Raw genomic sequence first — 21427 nt, forward strand, 5'->3', positions numbered from 1 at the left:
GTGAAATCCTGCGAGTGTCACTCCTGAGAGCCGGATCAGAGGTGATATCCTGCGAGTGTCACTCCTGAGAGCCGATCAGAGGTGATAACCTGCGAATGTCACTCCTGAGAGCCGGATCAGAGGTGATATCCTGCGAGTGTCACTCCTGAGAGCCGGATCAGAGGTGATATCCTGCGAGTGTCACTCCTGAGAGCCGGATCAGAGGTGATATCCTGCGAGTGTCACTCCAGAGAGCCGGATCAGAGGTGATATCCTGCGAGTGTCACTCCAGAGAGCCGGATCAGAGGTGATAACCTGCGAATGTCACTCCTGAGAGCCGGATCAGAGGTGATATCCTGCGAGTGTCACTCCAGAGAGCCGGATCAGAGGTGATATCCTGCGAATGTCACTCCTGAGAGTCGGATCAGAGGTGATATCCTGCGAGTGTCACTCCAGAGAGCCGGATCAGAGGTGATATCCTGCGAATGTCACTCCTGAGAGTCGGATCAGAGGTGATATCCTGCGAGTGTCACTCCAGAGAGCCGGATCAGAGGTGATATCCTGCGAGTGTCACTCCTGAGAGCAGGATCATAGGTGATAACCTGTGTGACTCCTGACAGCCGGATCAGAGGTGATATCCTGCGAGTGTCACTCCTGAGAGTCGGATCAGAGGTGATATCCTGCGAGTGTCACTCCTGACAGCCGGATCAGAGGTGATATCCTGCGAGTGTCACTCCTGACAGCCGGATCAGAGGTGATAACCTGCGAGTGTCACTCCTGAGAGTCGGATCAGAGGTGATAACCTGCGAATGTCACTCCTGAGAGTCGGATCAGAGGTGATATCCTGCGAGTGTCACTCCTGAGAGCCGGATCAGAGGTGATAACCTGCGAATGTCACTTCAGAGAGCCGGATCAGAGGTGATAACCTGCGAGTGTCACTCCTGAAAGCCGGATCAGAGGTGATATCCTGCGAGTGTCACTCCACAGAGCCGGATCAGAGGTGATATCCTGCGAGTGTCACTCCTGAGAGCCAGATCAGAGGTGATAACCTGCGAGTGTCACTCCTGAGAGCCGGATCAGAGGTGATAACCTGCGAGTGTCACTCCTGAAAGCCGGATCAGAGGTGATAACCTGCGAGTGTCACTCCTGAAAGCCGGATCTGAGGTGATATCCTGCGAGTGTCACTCCTGAGAGCCGGATCAGAGGTGATATCCTGCGAGTGTCACTCCTGAAAGCCGGATCAGAGGTGATAACCTGCGAGTGTCACTCCTGAGAGCCGATCAGAGGTGATAACCTGCGAGTGTCACTCCTGAGAGCCGGATCAGAGGTGATAACCTGCGAATGTCACTCCTGAGAGTCGGATCAGAGGTGATAACCTGCGAGTGTCACTCCTGAGAGCCGGATCAGAGGTGATAACCTGCGAGTGTCACTCCTGAGAGCCGGATCAGAGGTGATATCCTGCGAGTGTCACTCCACAGAGCCGGATCAGAGGTGATATCCTGCGAGTGTCACTCCTGAGAGCCGGATCAGAGGTGATATCCTGAGAGTGTCACTCCTGAGAGCCGGATCAGAGGTGATATCCTGCGAGTGTCACTCCTGAGAGCCGGATCAGAGGTGATAACCTGCGAGTGTCACTCCTGAGAGCCGGATCAGAGGTGATATCCTGCGAGTGTCACTCCACAGAGCCGGATCAGAGGTGATATCCTGCAAGTGTCACTCCTGAGAGCCGGATCAGAGGTGATATCCTGAGAGTGTCACTCCTGAGAGCCGGATCAGAGGTGATATCCTGCGAGTGTCACTCCTGAGAGCCGGATCAGAGGTGACATCCTGCGAGTGTCACTCCACAGAGCCGGATCAGAGGTGATATCCTGCGAGTGTCACTCCTGACAGCCGGATCAGAGGTGATAACCTGCGAGTGTCACTCTTGAGAGCCGGATCAGAGGTGATAACCTGCAAGTGTCACTCCTCAGAGCCGGATCAGAGGTGATAACCTGCGAGTGTCACTCTTGAGAGCCGGATCAGAGGTGATAACCTGCAAGTGTCACTCCACAGAGCCGGATCAGAGGTGATATCCTGCGAGTGTCACTCCTGACAGCCGGATCAGAGGTGATAACCTGCGAGTGTCACTCCTGAGAGCCGGATCAGAGGTGATATCCTGCGAGTGTCACTCCTGAGAGCCGGATCAGAGGTGATAACCTGCGAGTGTCACTCCTGAGAGCCGGATCAGAGGTGATAACCTGCGAGTGTCACTCCTGAGAGCCGGATCAGAGGTGATATCCTGCGAGTGTCACTCCTGAGAGCCGGATCAGAGGTGACATCCTGCGAGTGTCACTCCTGAGAGCCGGATCAGAGGTGATAACCTGCGAGTGTCACTCCTGGGAGCCGGATCAGAGGTGACATCCTGCGAGTGTCACTCCACAGAGCCGGATCAGAGGTGATATCCTGCGAGTGTCACTCCTGACAGCCGGATCAGAGGTGATAACCTGCGAGTGTCACTCCTGAGAGCCGGATCAGAGGTGATATCCTGCGAGTGTCACTCCTGAGAGCCGATCAGAGGTGATATCCTGCGAGTGTCACTCCTGAGAGTCGGATCAGAGGTGATATCCTGCGAGTGTCACTCCTGAGAGCCGATCAGAGGTGATATCCTGCGAGTGTCACTCCTAAGAGAGGTAACATAGACACCAAAGAGGAAGTTAGCCGACTGCTATAGCTCCAAGCCTCAACAGGTGGAAATGGAAATATCACCGGCAACTCCCAGCAGTAGGCTTGGAGTCTATAAGGCTGGTTTCACATTAGCGCTTTTTTGCGCAGCGCATCGTGCGCACCCGTGCGCATGCGCACTGCGCGCCTATACTTAACATGACGTGCGCATGGTCTTGCGCATACTTGCGTTTTCGTGCGCATGCGTTTTTTTGTCTTTTGCGCCAGGCGCGCCAGACGCAACATGTTGCATTTTTGGTTCCGCCCTGTCTCGTCAAAAAAACGCATGCGCACGCTTGCGCACGGAATGCGCAAAAACACCACATTGGAGCCTATGGGAACGCATGCGTGCGCATGGTCTTGCGCACGCTTGCGTTTTTTTGCGCATGCGTTTTTGAGTTAAACAAGTCTAGAATGTTCTCTAGACAATGGAAAAAACGTCACACTTAAAAACGCATGCGCATAAAAAACGCCAACGCATGCAAAAAACGCATGTAAAACGCAAACAACGCTGCGTTTTTTTTACACATCAGCGTGCGCATGACGTTAAAAAAACGCGCGTTTGTTTTGCGTTTTTCTTTGCGTTTTTTATGCGCCCGATGCGCTGCGCAAAAAAACGCTAATGTGAAACTAGCCTAAGCACCCAGGTCCAGGTGTCTCAATTAGAGCCATGGGGAGCTTGCCACTGGGTCCAAGAGTTAGAAGAGTTAAGAAGGTGTCTGCAAAGCCAAACTCAGAGACCTTCTGCAGCCAGATGCAGGGTGACTGTCTTCAGCCTCTGACACACCCGTGACACTTGTAAGAAAAGGAAGCTCAAGATGTGTACATAATTCTACACTGTCAAAGGGAGGAATGATTAACAGCAACTAGCAGAATAGTGAGCGCAGCTCTGGGGTATAATACAGGATATAACTCAGGATCAGTAATGTAATGTATGTACACAGTGACTGCACCAGCAGAATAGTGAGTGCAGCTCTGAGGTATAATACAGGAGGTAACTCAGGATCAGTAATGTAATGTATGTACACAGTGAATGCACCAGCAGAATAGTGAGTGCAGCTCTGGGGTATAATACAGGATGTATCTCAGGATCAGTAATGTAATGTATGTACACAGTGACTTCACCAGCAGAATAGTGAGTGCAGCTCTGGAGTATACTACAGGATGTAACTCAGGATCAGTAATTTAATGTATGTACACAGTGACTGCACCAGCAGAATAGTGAGTGCAGCTCTGGGGTATAATACAGGATGTAACTCAGGATCAGTAATGTATGTACACAGTGACTGCACCAGCAGAATAGTGAGTGCAGCTCTAGGTTATAATGTAGGATGTAACTCAGGATCAGTAATGTATGTACACAGTGACTGCACCAGCAGAATAGTGAGTGCAGCTCTGGAGTATAATACAGGATGTAACTCAGGATCAGTAATGTAATGTATGTACACAGTGACTGCACCAGCAGAATAATGAGTTCAGCTCTGGGTTATAATGTAGGATGCATCTCAGGATCAGTAATGTATGTACACAGTGACTGCACCAGCAGAATAGTGAGTGCAGCTCTGGAGTATAATACAGGATGTAACTTAGGATCAGTAATGTAATGTATGTACACAGTGACTGCACCAGCAGAATAGTGAGTGCAGCTCTGGAGTATAATACAGGATGTAACTCAGGATCAGTAATGTAATGTATGTACATAGTAACTGCACCAGCAGAATAGTGAGTGCAGCTCTGGAGTATAATACAGGATGTAACTCAGGATCAGGAATGTAATGTATGTACACAGTAACTGCACCAGCAGAATAGTGAGCGCAGCTCTGGGGTATAATACAGGATGTAACTCAGGATCAGTAATGTAATGTATGTACATAGTAACTGCACCAGCAGAATAGTGAGTGCAGCTCTTGAGAATATAATACAGGGTGTAACTCAGGATCAGGAATGTAATGTATGTACACAGTGACTGCACCAGCAGAATAGTGAGTGCAGCTCTGGGGTATAATACCAGATGTAACTCGTAACTCAGGATCAGTAATGTAATGTATGTACACAGTGAATGCACCAGCAGAATAGTGAGTGCAGCTCTGGAGTATAATACAGGATGTAACTCAGGATCAGTAATGTAATGTATATACACAGTGACTGCACCAGCAGAATAGTGAGTGCAGCTCTGGGGTATAATACCAGATGTAACTCGTAACTCAGGATCAGTAATGTAATGTATGTACACAGTGAATGCACCAGCAGAATAGTGAGTGCAGCTCTGGAGTATAATACAGGATGTAACTCAGGATCAGTAATGTAATGTATGTACATAGTAACTGCACCAGCAGAATAGTGAGTGCAGCTCTGGAGTATAATACAGGATGTAACTCAGGATCAGGAATGTAATGTATGTACACAGTAACTGCACCAGCAGAATAGTGAGTTCAGCTCTGGAGTATATAATACAGGGTGTAACCCAGGATCAGTAATGTAATGTATGTACATAGTAACTGCACCAGCAGAATAGTGAGTGCAGCTCTGGGGTATAATACAGGATGTAACTCGTAACTCAGGATCAGTAATGTAATGTATGTACACAGTGAATGCACCAGCAGAATAGTGAGTGCAGCTCTGGAGTATAATACAGGATGTAACTCAGGATCAGTAATGTAATGTATGTACATAGTAACTGCACCAGCAGAATAGTGAGTGCAGCTCTGGAGTATAATACAGGATGTAACTCAGGATCAGGAATGTAATGTATGTACACAGTAACTGCACCAGCAGAATAGTGAGTTCAGCTCTGGAGTATATAATACAGGGTGTAACCCAGGATCAGTAATGTAATGTATGTACATAGTAACTGCACCAGCAGAATAGTGAGTGCAGCTCTGGAGTATATAATACAGGGTGTAACTCAGGATCAGGAATGTAATGTATGTACACAGTGACTGCACCAGCAGAATAGTGAGTGCAGCTCTGGAGTATAATACCGGATGTAACTCAGGATCAGTAATGTAATGTATGTACACAGTGACTGCACCAGCAGAATAGTGAGCGCAGCTCTAGGGTATAATACAGGATGTAACTCAGGAACAGTAATGTAATGTATGTACATAGTAACTGCACCAGCAGAATAGTGAGTTCAGCTCTGGAGTATATAATACAGGGTGTAACCCAGGATCAGTAATGTAATGTATGTACATAGTAACTGCACCAGCAGAATAGTGAGTGCAGCTCTGGAGTATATAATACAGGGTGTAACTCAGGATCAGGAATGTAATGTATGTACACAGTGACTGCACCAGCAGAATAGTGAGTGCAGCTCTGGAATATAATACAGGATGTAACTCAGGAACAGTAATGTAATGTATGTACATAGTAACTGCACCAGCAGAATAGTGAGTTCAGCTCTGGAGTATATAATACAGGGTGTAACCCAGGATCAGTAATGTAATGTATGTACATAGTAACTGCACCAGCAGAATAGTGAGTGCAGCTCTGGAGTATATAATACAGGGTGTAACTCAGGATCAGGAATGTAATGTATGTACACAGTGACTGCACCAGCAGAATAGTGAGTGCAGCTCTGGAATATAATACAGGATGTAACTCAGGATCAGTAATGTAATGTATGTACACAGTGACTGCACCAGCAGAATAGTGAGTGCAGCTCTGGGGTATAATACAGGAGGTAACTCAGGATCAGTAATGTAATGTATGTACACAGTGACTGCACCAGCAGAATAGTGAGTGCAGCTCTGGGGTATAATACAGAAGGTAACTCAGGATCAGTAATGTAATGTATGTACATAGTAACTGCACCAGCAGAATAGTGAGTGCAGCTCTGGAGTATAATTCAGGATGTAATGTATGTACATAGTTAGCTTTGTTATAGGATTATTAATAGCCTACTTTTTCAAGGATACTGAATTTATTATGCTCATTCATTGACAGAGTCAGACATTAGACATAAATCCTGTGTATTCCCGCTGTGTGGACAGTGGATGTTCATCACCAGCCTTGGTTGATATTATTAGTCATTGGAGCATTTGTCGTCGTGACTCTGGCCGGTCCTCGGTGCGGTGACTGTGGTGCACTTTGTATTTTCTCTCTTATGCCTCTTTTGCTTTCCCTGGTAATGATCGTTTAGTGTTAGGTTCTGGTCCCCCGTGTGGACAGGACTGCGGGTAATTGTGGGGAAGATTCCCAGAGGAGCACAGTCATTAATAAATGTTCCTGCCGCACACACCTCACCTTTTTCATGTCATCTTTTTTCTTTGTTGATACAAGAAATGATGAAAGTATACAGGTGACATATAAATATTGATGATGTGATTGTTTCACCAGAATCCGATGTTTACAAATAATTTATTGTGATGTTTTGGGGTCGTAGCGATAAACCATCCTGACCTGATGGGACGGGCGCAGACGCGGAGGATGGTCGTGATGGATCGCTCCGTGTTTGCTCTTTTATGGACTTTGATTGTTTTCTGTCAGACATAATAGATCCGTTATTTACTCTGTGCACGATGAGGGTTTTAGTAAGTGGTTCCATGGATGAGTGTAATCTTGCCGGAGGGGGTGCGGGATAACACATTCACAGAGGGTCAGGCCACCTCATTAAATCACATTGCATTCCCTGGTTAATAGCTGGTTATATTAGCAAACATTCTTTTCACCGACCTGGTAAAAGGCGACAATTAACCCTGTTATGCCACTTTGTGCGGCCATCTTTATTCTATTTTTAAGGAAAATTAAGTGCAAGGTTCTATGATAAACTGAAGTTCCCAATGCCAGAACCACAATGAATGGAGGCACAGATAGCCAAAGAATGTTTGCCCCTCTATCTAGACATCAGCAGTGATGAGTGAAGTCATACATGTCCCTTATGATCAAGGCTGATGAAAGAGTTAATGCCAACAGGTCTGGTGCTTAGATGTGGAACTGCTCATCTTCCCACTCCGTTAGTGGAAAATACAGTCCTCCATACATCAGAGGGCTCATATACTCCCTAATTGCCAAAAGTGGAAAGCTATCATGAAGAAAAGTTCCTGATATCATGTTTACAAGTGAAACAATAACAGAATTGAGGGTGGGGGGTGGAAACATGAAAAAAGGACCTGTATTCAATTTTGACAAAGAGCTAACAGAAAGAGAGTGGAAGTAACAGGAAGAAAAGTTCCTGCATCCACTTTTACAGAAGAGGTAACAGAAAAAGAAGGATGGTAACACGGAGAAAAGTTCCTGTACCCACTTTTACAAGAGGAGATGATAGAAAAAGAGGGATGGTAACACGGAGAAAAGTTCCTGTACCCACTTTTACGGAAGTGATGTCAGAAAAAGAAGGATGGTAACACAGAGAAAAGTTACTGTATCCACTTTTACAAGAGGAGAGATAACAGAAACAGAGGGATGGTAGCATAAAGAAAAGATTCTGAATTCATGTCTACAGGAGAAGAGATGGCACAAATAGAGGGGTGATAACATGAAGAAATGATTCTGTATTCATTTTTAAAGGTGAAGAAATCACAGAAACAGAGAGGTGCTAAAATGAATGAGAGACACGGTCGAGGTTATGAGGCCGAGCCTGACCACCACTGAGCAAGACACAGAAGTACAAAGTGTTCAGTGCTCAGAGACACGGCCGAGGTGAGGAAGCTGAGTCCGACCACCACTGAGCACGTCACAAAAGGACAAGGTGCTCAGAGACACGGCCGAGGTGAGGAGGCTGAGCCCGACCACTCCTGAGGAAGACACAGAAGTACAAGGTGCTCAGAGACACGGCCGAGGTGAGGAGGCTGAGCCCGACCACCACTGAGAAAGACACTGAAGCTGAAGTGTCAGGACTGGCCCAATAAATTTCTGAAGACAGCTTGTGCTCTGGTTTTATGGACTGATGAGATGACTCTGGATAGACATATGGAATTACCTTCAGTCTAATTGGGAAACAAGTTTAGGGTTAGGCTGCACATACACACTACATAGTTGCTCACCTGTTTCTGGCATTGTTGCTGGCATGGGGTGGACATACCATTTGGTGCAACCTGTGCAGCCGTACAGGGACCCAAGAAGCAAAGGGGCCCGACCACCTCTAAAGCAGTAAGCAACTTTTGCCACTGACACAAAGAGAGGCCCGTAGAGTATTTTTGCACAGGGGCTCTCTTCTGTCTGTGTCTGCCACTGGTTGCTGGCATGGTCATTCAACAGATGTCTGTTGCAAGCAGTATCGGGCTGGGGTGCCAAGGGCCCACCAGTAACATTGACTTTGAGTGTGGGGGGCACTTTTCACTTGCATATAAATATTACACTACCTCCATTCACAAATTTACCTGTATCTCTATATAATAATGAACTGGGCAGCTGGGTTAATGAATGATGAGATTCTGTTTTTTCTGTAGGGTGAATCAAGTGAATTATGCCTAGTGCTGCCCATATAGTGGGTTTGAGGGCCCAGATCTGCACAGAGGCCCACCGGGGGATTGCCCTGTTACCCTATGGTCCAGTCCAAGTGGGTCGCCCTCCCAGGGCTGTGGGGTACTCGGTACCGGGCCGGTCTCTCAGATGGGAATGTCACAGCAGCGGTGACCCGGTCCGTGGCCCTGGGCACCCAAATAAAAGGGGGATTGAATGGTGGAAATGCAATGGATTTGATGAATAGTTCGTGACGCCACCTGTGTTGTTCGGCAGCTGAGATGTTAAGCCGACGCTGCATGCAGATCCTCTGGGACTGATGGTGTAGTGCAGAAAAGATGTTAAATCTCCCCACAGGTGGAGCTGTAGTCCCAGGGCAGTGTAGATGTAGAGGCAAAGGGAAGGCGTAGGTGAGGCAATGCTGGGCACCAAGATGTAGCAGTGTCGGGTTTGTTGGCGCAGGAATAAGTGGAGGACACCAGAGCATGTAGTTCCAAAGCTTTACTCACAGTCTGTTGTGCAAACATGTGCCTGCCTCCGCGCTGTGTCCTCCAGGTCAGGGGCTCAGTCAACCTCCAGGCAAGATGGAATGCTCCCTTCCAACACTCCGCCAACATGTGCCCTTCTGAACGTCTCCTCTATAGCGCCTTTAAGTGAAGTACTCCCAGTACTGAGTTACACTGGAGTTCCTCCTAACAGATGTTCCCAAGAACTCTACTTGTACGGCAGACAGCTGTAGCCTGCTTCGAGGACACCTTGCTCTTAAGTCCCGGCTCACTATCCAAGTTGCTGTTGTGCCCCCAAGTCTTAGATGGGAGTAGTGCATTTACAGCCCACTACTCCACCGGTGTCTGCTGCAGGACCTATAGTATCCATACAACCTCGGGTACCGGGCCCCAGCCTTGTGCTTAGAACTTCTAGGCCGGGTTCTTCTCTAACCCATGTCCTCTGTTCCCTTTTACTCCTACGTTCCGTACTAGTCTTTCCTTCCCATGGAAGATCAGGTTTCTGTTCAATGTCTTTCTCTTTCTTTCCTTTCCTGTGCCAGCAGACCCAGGTCACTGTGATCTGCTGCAGCACCTCCTTCCTCCATCCCTCTCTCAGGGATCTCCTCTCTCCTCACTCTCCGACTGACTGCTTACTGCTCTCTGAAATCCTAAACCTTCCCGCTCTTATGTATTCTAACTCCACCCACCTCCCAGCACATTTCGTGTTGCAAGCAGGGAGCCACCAAAAGTGGTGCTCTGCTACACTCCAAGCAGGGAGCCGCAATGTGGCTTTGCTACACTACTTTGTGATGATGGGTGCAGGTGTTGGAGCGTGGTCAGCAGCCTCCAACACCTGGATGGTGGGGCACCACACCTCAGGAGGAGGTGCAGTACCTTTGTGGCAACTAAACCTTCAGGGGCGCCACACTAGCCTGGTTGCAACACCAATAAATATGAATGCTCAGCCTGGCCAAGTGGACATGTGCTCTCAATGGAGAGTGAGAACTTAGGAAACACTTCCACCCCCTTCAACCAACTTCTGCACCTTACAGATTGCTTCAGACCGCTCTGCTGCCCTACAAACTCCAATCATCCAAAACTGTTGTCACCTCCAAACTCTTCTGTCCCCCTCCAAACATGACTATTCGCCTCCAGCTTCCTCTGTCCAACTCCAGGCTCACCTATACCTTACAGACGCCTAGGTCCTCCTCTAGACTCCTGTCCCCTCCAGTCTCCTCTTTCCCCCTGAAAAAATCTCATTCCCCTGCAGACTCTCCTTTCCTCCTCCAGACTTCTCAGTCCTGTTCAGACTTCTGTCTGTCCTCCTCCAAACTTCTTAGTTACTTCCAGACTCCTCTATCCACCTCCAGACTCCTCTGTTACCTACAGACTACTCTTTCCTGCTCCAGACTCTTCTGTCCTCTCCAAACTCCCCTATCCCCTCAAGACACGTGAGTCCCCTTCACATTCCTCAGTCACCTCCAGATTTCTCTCTCCTCTAAACTATTTAGTCACTTCCAGACCGCAATGTCCACGTCCAGACTTTTCTCTCCCTTCTAGACTCTTCTGTCTCTACCAGGTCTCTTTTCTTCCTACAGACTCATCTGTCCCCTCCATACTCCTTTGTATCTTGCAGGTTCCTGTTCTCTCCAGACTCCTCTTTCTTTCAGTCTCCTCTGCCCCCTCATATTCCTCTGTCCCTTCAATACTTATATTCAAAACGTACATTCCCTCCTGACATGTCTGTCCCCTCCAAACTCATCTGTCCTCCTCCAGACTCCTCTGTCCCGCACAGTCTCTTTGAGTCTCTCCAGGCATCTCTGCCCCTTCCAGACACCTCTATCTTCTCCATTCTCCTCTTTCCTTTCTGACTCCTCTGTCCTCTCCAGATACCTCTTCCCTTTCCAGACATCTCTATAGATTCCAGACTTCTCTTTCCTTTCATACTCCTCTGTCCCCTGTAGACTCTTCTGTCCCCTATAGACTCTTATGTCCCCTCCAGACCTGTTTCCTGGAGAATACAATGCCCCTATAGGCAATTCAGTTCTCCTTCAGAACCTACTATATTGGTCAGAGTCCTCTGTCATTTTTAGACTTTTTTTTTCTCTTTCCAGACTTCTGTCTATTCTCCAGCCACCGTGTCCCTTCCAGATCTTCAGTAACTTCCAGACACCACTATGCCCTCTGGACCTCCTTGTCTCCTCCAGACCTCTTAGTCCCTTCCAGACACCTTTGTTCTCTTTCTTCCAGACCCACATTGTCTCCTCCAGAAATTTAGCTGCATCCAAACCACCCTGCCCCCTCAAGATTCTGTGACCAAGACATGGGAGACGTAAACAAGACCCAGAAAACGTGATCAAGACACATGACTAATGACCAAGACAAGAGCGACATGATCAAGACGCAAGTGAGGTGACCAAGATAAGAGACATGAGGGACATGATGAAAACCTGAGATCAATGAACAAGTCACAAGAAACATGATCAAGACAAGAGACACATGACCGAGATCGGAGACACATGTCCAAGACCGGAGAGATGTGATCAAGATCTCAGATGTCACCAAAGAAAAGAGTCATGACCAAAACCTGAGACACGTGAACAAGACCCAAGGGGGCAGCACGGTGGCTCAGTGGTTAGCGCTGCAGCCTTGCAGTGCTGGGGTCCTGGGTTCGAATCCCACCAAGGACAACATCTGCAAGGAGTTTGTATGTTCTCCCCGTGTTTGCGTGGGTTTCCTCCAGGTACTCCGGTTTCCTCCCACACTTCAAAGACATACTGATAGGGAATTTAGATTGTGAGCCCCATCGGGGACAGTGATGAAAATGTGTGCAAACTGTGAAGCGCTGCGGAATATGTTAGCGCTATATAAAAATAAAGATTATTGTTATTATTATCAAAACTACGGAGACGACATAAAAATAATTACACAATGCAAAAGCCATCCCACCACTTCACGGTGACCCTGACTGTGACAAGCTCTAATATTAATTAATATTAATTAAACACTGCTGGGTGTTTACTTATTATGTTTCTGTCATTTGCGATGGCTCGGAGGGGTCAAAGGCGAAACGCCGGAAATTCTTCTGTATTCACATTGCTTTTAATTAGGGCGTAACTGACATGTTCCAAAAAAGGACGAACAGGAGCGCAGCTCTGAGGCTGCAGAATTACAATGTATCACTAAATAATACCGTATGTGTAATCATGGGACAAAGAATAAAGGCACATCATAGCTATTACATGTGGTGTTACATAGGACTGCAGGTGACATCTACTACATTGTCTGTGGTGTTACATAGGACTGCAGGTGACATCTATTACATTATCTGCGGTGTTACATAGGACTGCAGGTAACATCTACTACATTGTGGTGTTACATAGGACTGCAGGTGACATCTACTATATTATCTGTGCTCAGAGAGTTAACACTATGCTATGTATGGTGTTACATAGCACTGCAGGTGACATCTGCTACATTATCTGTGGTGTTACATAGGACTGCAGGTGACATCTGCTACATTATCTGTGGTGTTACATAGGACTGCAGGTGACATCTACTACATTATCTGTACTCAGAGAGTTATCACTGTGTTATATGTGATGTTACATAGGACTGCAGGTGACATCTACTACATTATCTGTGGTGTTACATAGGACTGCGGGTGACATCTACTATATCATCTGTACTCAGAGAGTTATCACTGTGTTATCTGTGGTATTACATAGGACTGCAGGTGAAATCTACTACATTATCTGTAATCAGAGCTATCACTGTGTTATCTGTGGTGTTACATAGGACTGCAGGTTACATCTACTACATTATCTGTACTCAGAGAGTTATCACTGTGTTATCTGTGGTGTTACATAGGACTGCAGGTGACATCTACTATATCATGTGTACTCAGAGTTATCACTGTGTTATCTGTGGTGTTACATAGGACTGCAGGTGACATCTACTATATCATCTGTACTCGGAGAGTTATCACTGTGTTATCTGTGGTGTTACTTAGGACTGCAGGTGACATCTACTACATTATCTGTACTCAGAGAGTTATCACTGTGTAATATGTGGTGTTACATAGGACTGCAGGTGACATCTATAACATTATCTGTACTCAGAGAGTTATCACTGTGTTATCTCTGGTGTTACATAGGACTGCAGGTGACATCTACTACATTATATGTGCTCAGAGTTAACATTGTGTTCTCTGTGGTGTTACATAGGACTGCAGGTGACATCTAGACTTACCCTGATTCACACGGTGGAGATGACACACTCCGCTCTGCTGCATCCGGCAGCGATGATGGTTGGATGTAATATCTGTATCACTCACCTGTTAGAGACGTTGAGTGTAAATTGTCCAATGATCCCTTGGTCCTTAAATCCTGGCGTCACCGATCGCCTGCTGTGTACCAGCGCTCAGACACCCCCAAAAGAGATTGGTAAGCGCCCCCTGTCTCGCAGACTCCCACACACTGCGCGGTATGCCTATCACAGCTTGGATAACACTGCAGGAATCAATTACAGACCCCTCATAGGGCGCCAAGGGGCAACGCACACAGCAAAGACCCTATATAGAGCGCAAAGACCCCGAAGTGCTCAAAGTGCCCTGACCTCCTGCAATCCCCCATACACAGCCACATCTATATCTGACACTATGAAGACTTATCCCTTTGTGTGTCCCTATATATCACTATACAGCCCCCTATATATCACTATACAGCCCCCTATATATCACCATACAGCCCCCTATGTAGCACTATACAGCCCCCTATATATCACTATACAGCCCCCTATATATCACCATACAGCCCCCTATATAGCACTATACAGCCCCCTCTATAACACTATACAGACCCCTATATATCACTATACAGCCCCCTATATATCACTATACAGCCCCCTATATATCACTATACAGCCCCCTCTATAGCACTATACAGCCCCCTCTATAGCACTATACAGACCCCTCTATAGCACTATACAGCCCCCTCTATAGCACTATACAGCCCCCTCTATAGCACTATACAGACCCCTATATATCACTATACAGCCCCCTATATATCACTATACAGCCCCCTCTATAGCACTATACAGCCCCCTCTATAGCACTATACAGCCCCCTCTATAGCACTATACAGCCCCCTCTATAGCACTATACAGCCCCCTATATAGCACTATACAGCCCCCTCTATAACACTATACAGACCCCTATATATCACTATACAGCCCCCTCTATAGCACTATACAGACCCCTATATATCACTATACAGCCCCCTCTATAGCACTATACAGACCCCTATATATCACTATACAGCCCCCTATATATCACTATACAGCCCCCTATATATCACTATACAGCCCCCTATATATCACTATACAGCCCCCTCTATAGCACTATACAGACCCCTCTATAGCACTATACAGCCCCCTCTATAGCACTATACAGCCCCCTCTATAGCACTATACAGACCCCTATATATCACTATACAGCCCCCTCTATAGCACTATACAGACCCCTCTATAACACTATACAGACCCCTCTATAACACTATACAGACCCCTCTATAACACTATACAGACCCCTCTATAACACTATACAGCCCCCTATATATCACTATACAGCCCCCTCTATAGCACTATACAGCCCCCTCTATAACACTATACAGCCCCCTATATAACACTATACAGCCCCCTATATAACACTATACAGCCCCCTATATATCACTATACAGCCCCCTCTATAACACTATACAGACCCCTCTATAACACTATACAGACCCCTCTATAACACTATACAGCCCCCTATATAACACTATACAGCCCCCTCTATAGCACTATACAGCCCCCTATATAACACTATACAGACCCCTCTATAACACTATACAGCCCCCTATATAACACTATACAGCCCCCTCTATAGCACTATACAGCCCCCTATATAACACTATACAGACCCCTCTATAACACTATACAACCCCCTATATAACACTATACAGACCCCTCTATAACACTATACAGACCCCTCTATAACACTATACAGACCCCTCTATAACACTATACAGACCCCTCTATAACACTATACAGACCCCTCTATAGCACTATACAGACCCCTCTATAACACTATACAGACCCCTCTATAACACTATACAGCCCCCTATATAACACTATACAGACCCCTCTATAACACTATACAGACCCCTATATATCACTATACAGCCCCCTCTATAGCACTATACAGACCCCTATATATCACTATACAGACCCCTCTATAACACTATACAGACCCCTCTATAACACTATACAGACCCCTCTATAACACTATACAGACCCCTATATAACACTATACAGACCCCTATATAACACTATACAGACCCCTATATAGCACTATACAGCCCCCTCTATAGCACTATACAGACCCCTCTATAACACTATACAGACCCCTCTATAACACTATACAGACCCCTCTATAACACTATACAGACCCCTCTATAACACTATACAGCCCCCTCTATAACACTATACAGACCCCTCTATAGCACCATACAGACCCCTCTATAACACTATACAGACCCCTCTATAACACTATACAGACCCCTCTATAACACTATACAGCCCCCTCTATAACACTATACAGACCCCTCTATAACACTATACAGACCCCTCTATAACACTATACAGACCCCTCTATAACACTATACAGACCCCTCTATAACACTATACAGACCCCTCTATAACACTATACAGACCCCTCTATAACACTATACAGCCCCCTCTATAACACTATACAGACCCCTCTATAACACTATACAGACCCCTCTATAACACTATACAGACCCCTCTATAACACTATACAGACCCCTCTATAACACTATACAGCCCCCTCTATAACACTATACAGACCCCTCTATAACACTATACAGACCCCTCTATAACACTATACAGACCCCTCTATAACACTATACAGCCCCCTATATATCACTATACAGCCCCCTCTATAGCACTATACAGCCCCCTCTATAACACTATACAGCCCCCTATATAACACTATACAGCCCCCTATATAACACTATACAGCCCCCTATATATCACTATACAGCCCCCTCTATAACACTATACAGACCCCTCTATAACACTATACAGACCCCTCTATAACACTATACAGCCCCCTATATAACACTATACAGCCCCCTCTATAGCACTATACAGCCCCCTATATAACACTATACAGACCCCTCTATAACACTATACAGCCCCCTATATAACACTATACAGCCCCCTCTATAGCACTATACAGCCCCCTATATAACACTATACAGACCCCTCTATAACACTATACAACCCCCTATATAACACTATACAGACCCCTCTATAACACTATACAGACCCCTCTATAACACTATACAGACCCCTCTATAACACTATACAGACCCCTCTATAACACTATACAGACCCCTCTATAGCACTATACAGACCCCTCTATAACACTATACAGACCCCTCTATAACACTATACAGCCCCCTATATAACACTATACAGACCCCTCTATAACACTATACAGACCCCTATATATCACTATACAGCCCCCTCTATAGCACTATACAGACCCCTATATATCACTATACAGACCCCTCTATAACACTATACAGACCCCTCTATAACACTATACAGACCCCTCTATAACACTATACAGACCCCTATATAACACTATACAGACCCCTATATAACACTATACAGACCCCTATATAGCACTATACAGCCCCCTCTATAGCACTATACAGACCCCTCTATAACACTATACAGACCCCTCTATAACACTATACAGACCCCTCTATAACACTATACAGACCCCTCTATAACACTATACAGCCCCCTCTATAACACTATACAGACCCCTCTATAGCACCATACAGACCCCTCTATAACACTATACAGACCCCTCTATAACACTATACAGACCCCTCTATAACACTATACAGCCCCCTCTATAACACTATACAGACCCCTCTATAACACTATACAGACCCCTCTATAACACTATACAGACCCCTCTATAACACTATACAGACCCCTCTATAACACTATACAGCCCCCTCTATAACACTATACAGACCCCTCTATAACACTATACAGACCCCTATATATCACTATACAGACCCCTCTATAACACTATACAGCCCCCTCTATAACACTATACAGACCCCTCTATAGCACCATACAGACCCCCTAGGAGCAGTCCTCTTCTCCCCTTGGTCTAGACACAATGAAGTCCCCTGAAGCTTCGTATCCAGGCGATGCCCCTATATATCAGCAGGATACATTTCTGAATGACCCCAGAGGTCTCGCTATAGCGCCATCAGCAGCGGTGTGGTCGGATCTCCTCCTTGCCCCCCTTTCTCCGCAGTGAGATATTCTGCAGCCTCAGGACCCCGCATATAATGGTGCTGGATGTCTCCAGGTCCTTCTTGTGCCTCTTCTGCAGCCTGAAGTCCATGCACTGTGCAGGAGCGCAGCCTGAGGTGTGACTGTGCTGCCGGCAGCCACTAGGGGGCGCCGCCATCATTACTACTTTGCGCTTCAGACTTGAGGAGCCCTGAACTGCACAAACCAGAAAAATTCAGAGGTAATAAATCAGTGAAGGGGTCAGTGATCTGACACAGTGCAAGGATTAACATGTTCATTTCTGGTGGCCTATGGCAGTGAATGGGTTAATATTAATCTGTGGATCACTGATGGTGTAGAGCAAAGTTGTAATAAGCTGGAGCCCGAACTCTCAGCTTGTTAATCATTCTGAAACTCACCTGTAAAGAAGTGGACTTACATAATAACAGACTGCAGCCGCCACTAGGAGGAGCTCAGGAGCACATGGTGTCTACATAGCTACATTACATTCAACATTACTATAGTGTACATATAGCTCCCCCTAGTGGTGACTGCAGACAGGATCTTATCATGTATCTCTGCATACAGGGAGCTCCCCCTAGTGGTGGCTGCAGACAGGATCTTATCATGTATCTATCTATACAGGGAGCACCCCCTAGTGGTGACTGCACACAGAATCTTATCGTGTATCTCTGTATACAGGGAGCTCCCCCTAGTGGTGGCTACAGACAGGATCTTATCATGTATCTCTGTATACAGGGAGCTCCCCCTAGTGGTGGCTGCAGACAGCATCTTATCATGTATCTCTGTATACAAGGAGCTCCCCCTAGTGGTGGCTGCAGACAGGATCTTATCATGTATCTGTCTATACAGGGAGCACCCCCTAGTGGTGACTGCACACAGAATCTTATCATGTATCTCTGTATACAGGGAGCTCCCCCTAGTGGTGGCTGCAGACAGAATCTTATCATGTATCTCTGTATACAAGGAGCTCCCCCTAGTGGTGGCTGCAGACAGGATCTTATCATATATCTGTCTATACAGGGAGCACCCCCTAGTGGTGACTGCACACAGAATCTTATCATGTATCTCTGTGTACAGGGAGCTCCCCATAGTGGTGACTGCAGACAGCATCTTATCATGTATCCCTGTATACAGGGAGCTCCCCCTAGTGGTGGCTGCAGACAGCATCTTATCATGTATCTCTGTATACAAGGAGCTCCCCCTAGTGGTGGCTGCAGACAGGATCTTATCATGTATCTGTCTATACAGGGAGCACCCCCTAGTGGTGACTGCACACAGAATCTTATCATGTATCTCTGTATACAGGGAGCTCCCCCTAGTGGTGGCTGCAGACAGGATCTTATCATATATCTGTCTATACAGGGAGCACCCCCTAGTGGTGACTGCACACAGAATCTTATGTATCTCTGTGTACAGGGAGCTCCCCATAGTGGTGACTGCAGACAGCATCTTATCATGTATCCCTGTATACAGGGAGCTCCCCCTAGTGGTGGCTGCAGACAGCATCTTATCATGTATATCTGTATACAGGGAGCTCCTCCTAGTGGTGGTTGCACACAGGATCTTATCATGTGCCTCTGTATGCAGGGAGCTCCCCATAGTGGTGACTGCAGACAGCATCTTATCATGTATCCCTGTATACAGGGAGCTCCCCCTAGTGGTGGCTGCAGACAGCATCTTATCATGTATCTCTGTATACAGGGAGCTCCTCCTAGTGGTGGTTGCACACAGGATCTTATCATGTGCCCAAACTCTCAGCTTGTTAATCATTCTGAAACTCACCTGTAAAGAAGTGGACTTACATAATAACAGACTGCAGCCGCCACTAGGAGGAGCTCAGGAGCACATGGTGTCTACATAGCTACATTACATTCAACATTACTATAGTGTACATATAGCTCCCCCTAGTGGTGACTGCAGACAGGATCTTATCATGTATCCCTGTGTACAGGGAGCTCCCCATAGTGGTGACTGCAGACTGGATTTTATCATGTATCTCTGTATACAGGGTGCTCCCCCTAGTGGTGGCTGCAGACAGGATCTTATCATGTATCTCTGTATACAGGGAGCTCCCTCTTGTTGTGACTGCAGACAGGATCTTATCATGTATCTCTTTGTACAGGGAGCTCCCCATAGTGGTGACTGCAGACTGGATCTTATCATGTATCTCTGTATACAGGGAGCTCCGCCTAGTGGTGGCTGCAGACAGAATCTTATCCTGTATCTCTGTATACAGGGAGCTCCGCCTAATGGTGGCTGCAGGCAGGATCTTATCATGTATCGCTGTACACAGGGAGCTCCCCCTAGTGGTGGCTGCAGACAGGATCTTATCACATGTTGCATAATGGAGGAGTTTTGCTTTAATTTCAGCATCTTCTGTCCTGATGGTTGAGATCTGGTGACAGACGATGTGTAATCTCAGGGCATTTGTCTGGTTTGCGCTGAGTCTGCAGATCTGGAGGGAAGCGTTCTTTGTAGTTACAGGTAGAAGTGAAACCTGAGTTGTGTGAGAACCGGCGGCTGCAGATATTTATAAGGAGCGCGGCCCATGTCTGCTAAGGAGCGAGATCTGGAGCTTGTGACATCACAGTCAGTTTTATTAATCAGCAATCAGACAGACTGGTGACATGTCGAGGACAATCCTCCTCCAGTGATGGAGGCTCTGACCTCTCAGCTCATGGAGCTTTTTATTCACATATTTAACAAAATTTGGCAAACTTCTGTTGTTATTTTTGAAAAAATGTCTAGAAAAATTGTTAAAAGTGTAACTTGACAGAAACATGTGACTGAGACGCCATGGCCTCGTCCTGCTCACACAGCTGTAGGGAAGGAACAGAAGCCTCTGACTGCGGGGTGCAGGGGTCACACCTGAACCCCTGTGCTGCGGAGGGAACCAAAGACATGGAGCATTGGAAGATGGGGCCCTGTAACACATTGTTCATTGGGGCCCAGAGCTTCACATTACACTACTGGATGATGGGGATAACCGACACAGTTGTGGATTGCCTGGAAACATAATATTTCTCACAGCTGAGGGTCTGTTACAGTTGCATCCAGCCACATATCACCTGCTCTGGGTGTTTGGAATACAAAGTTTTAAGAGATTTATTGAGATTGAATCCACTGGAGGATGAGAAACTGGACAGACCTATTACTTCTCACGGCTGAGGGTTTGTTACAGTTACAGTTGTACCCAATGTAGACAAATGTTTCCTAGTTCTTCATTTATAAGGTTGAAGGCACAAGTCCATCAAGTTCAGCCCATAAGCTTATATGCTGATTTAGAGAACGTCAAAAACCACAGAAGCATACAGTCTAGATCACGTGAAGTCATTATTTCCCTCTACTCCTCTTTGGTCAGACCTCATCTGGAATATTGTGTCCAGTTTTGGGCACCACATTTTAAAAAAGACATCAACAAACTGGAGCAAGTTCAGAAAAGAGCGACC

The 21427-nt window shown here is 46.5% G+C and overlaps 1 protein-coding gene across 1 annotated transcript in view; it reads right to left on the minus strand.

Moving 5' to 3' along the window:
- The window catches only part of CASR (calcium sensing receptor), a 210850-nt gene extending 196561 nt beyond the window's left edge, over positions 1 to 14289 (minus strand). The window contains exon 1 of the mRNA XM_073577023.1: positions 13906 to 14289. The gene's annotated coding sequence lies outside the window, so the exon portion shown is untranslated. The remainder of the gene's footprint in view (positions 1 to 13905) is intronic.
- Between the last annotated feature and the right edge of the window lie 7138 nt (positions 14290 to 21427).

Source organism: Dendrobates tinctorius, unplaced genomic scaffold (genome assembly GCF_039654945.1).
Source record: "Dendrobates tinctorius isolate UK_male_01 unplaced genomic scaffold, ASM3965494v1 ptg000054l, whole genome shotgun sequence".
Classification (NCBI taxonomy): Eukaryota; Metazoa; Chordata; class Amphibia; order Anura; family Dendrobatidae; genus Dendrobates; species Dendrobates tinctorius.